The following is a 2,231-nucleotide window of genomic DNA, read 5'->3' on the forward strand; positions in this document are numbered from 1 at the left end:
GGCAGGTTGCTAGTCCAGATTGAAGGAGTCTCGGCCTTCATGTGTGTATACACACACATATAATATATTAAATATTTTAGGGGAAGGGGGCCTGGACTGCACACCTTAGCTCTTTCTAATGGGATTGCTACCTAGCTGAGACCTTCATTGGGGGGGTCCCCAGCTCCCCAGGGATCCCTGGCCTGGGCTGACTAGCGGTCAGGGTTAAAGCTTCGGTCAGGGGACCCGGTGAAATGGCTCACCTGGCTGTGGCATAAGCCCCCAGCTAGAAAAAGTTCGGTACTGGTTCTGTATAATACGCATATTTTTCCCCTGTATTTCCAGGACCAGATCAGAGCCTGCTGCTGGTTGTGTTTAAATACAGGGGACTGTTCCCATCCGTTCTTCTGTGTCAACGACACACAGATGCATGTAGCACGGATCTCCCTGATCCCTGCTACATGCTGTCGGCCATCACATCGTTGATCCTGCACACACACGGAGCGATGTGTGCCAAATCGTGAAAGATAGGTCGATATCTTTCCGCAGGTTCAGTTGATCAGCAACGATGGCAAGGGCGCACATCGGCATCATTATCGTGCCCACACACGGCAGTTTTTACACGATTTGTCATTCCAAATGGTCAAAAGCGGCAACATTTTTAAAAAATCGCACTGTGTGTGGGGGCCTTTAGAGAAAGGCAGAGGGCTTGAGCTAGGTGAGAAGGGAGAGATCACGTGGCCAGGGCTAGAGCAGTATGAATAGAACCGCTGTTGCCCCAGCCTGGTAGAATGCAGTTCCCCCTCTAGAGCACACAGACCCGTGTTCCCAGTACTGCTCAGCATTAGAGTAAAGTGACTGTGGCGGCTGGGAAACAGGGTTAGTGTAGCCAGTGTGGACTCAATGGTGGTTATTGGAGTACCTGACCGTTGCTGTACCTTTAGGACCAGAGGCAGCAGCAGGATCCAGCAGTGCTAGTCAGTCATTGGGCAGAGAGGCCAGGTGGTGCCTGTCAGCTAAGATGAGGCAGGACAGAAGCAGAGCCTTGAAGTGGATGGGCTCTGAGGCTGACAGGAGGTGAAGAGAGCAGGCTGAAAGGGATGGTATGCTGCCGGCCATCCTCCTACTGGAGACTGTGACTCAATGTTCCCTGTAAGCAGTGTCTGCCCAGAGAAGCGTCCAACTGCAGGAGGTGGTGAGCACTATTTATCATGAACAAACATAGCCCTGCCAGAGAGGATAGTGGGACATACTCTTAAAAGGTATCTGCCATCCTGCAGGGAGAATAGACACTGTCAAGAAGGGTTTTCTTTTTATATAAATACAGCAGTGACTTTCCAATTAGCCCCTTGTACTCCCCTAAACCCCTTGATACAAGGAGAAGTGGGAGGGGGTAATACCTATATAAGTGGATATATATGTAATCTAATTAGAGGCTACCAGATAATTGTCTGAACACTTTGAGAAACAGTAGCTAGTGGCCTGGAAATAAGGGCATACCTCCCAACATGACCCTCTCCAGGAGGGACACAATGCTCTGGTCCTTGACTTCCCTGGTAACTTATGGATGGTGGCGGCTCCAGAGGTGGGGCTGCAGCACAGTCCAAAATTCAAATAGGGGAGTCACACCAACTGCCAGTGAGTCCCAGCCAGTGATGTTTGGCAGCGTGTGAAATGACAGTTGGTGTGGCTCCCCTATTTGACTTTTGAACTGTGCTGCAGCCCCCCCTCTTACCAGGGAAGTGCAGGACCAGAGCATTGTGTCCCTCCTGGAGAGGGTCATGTTGGGAGGACACGTAATAATAGTTTACTAGACATTTGGTAAAAGCGAGCGCTGCCAATATTAGCATATTATTGCGCATTATAACGTCTTACAGTTAAGGAGAATATTAATTATTATATGATTATACAACATAATGTAATACCCCTCTATTTGAGGTGCATTGTGCCACAGTGCATGTCTGTCATTACACAGGTAGTCAGTTCCCAGCAGTTTCTGCAGCTGCTCAAGAGGTCAGGAGCAGGTCACATGGCCAGAGTCAGGCAAGTGACAGTTGGAAGGGAGGAGCAGTTGGTCAGGAAATATGGGGTAACGGTGAGAGAGCAGGACGCCGGCCCTGGTGATAGGCTCCTCTCAGGAAGTGGAGGTATCACTGACAGGCCGTGATAATAGGACTCTGGGGTTGATGCATCAAGCAGTGAAAAGAGTAGAGAATTAGACCATAGCAACCAATCAGCTTTGAAGTAGCATT

Source organism: Taudactylus pleione, unplaced genomic scaffold (genome assembly GCF_031769625.1).
Source record: "Taudactylus pleione unplaced genomic scaffold, aTauple2 ptg000041l, whole genome shotgun sequence".
Classification (NCBI taxonomy): domain Eukaryota; kingdom Metazoa; phylum Chordata; class Amphibia; order Anura; family Myobatrachidae; genus Taudactylus; species Taudactylus pleione.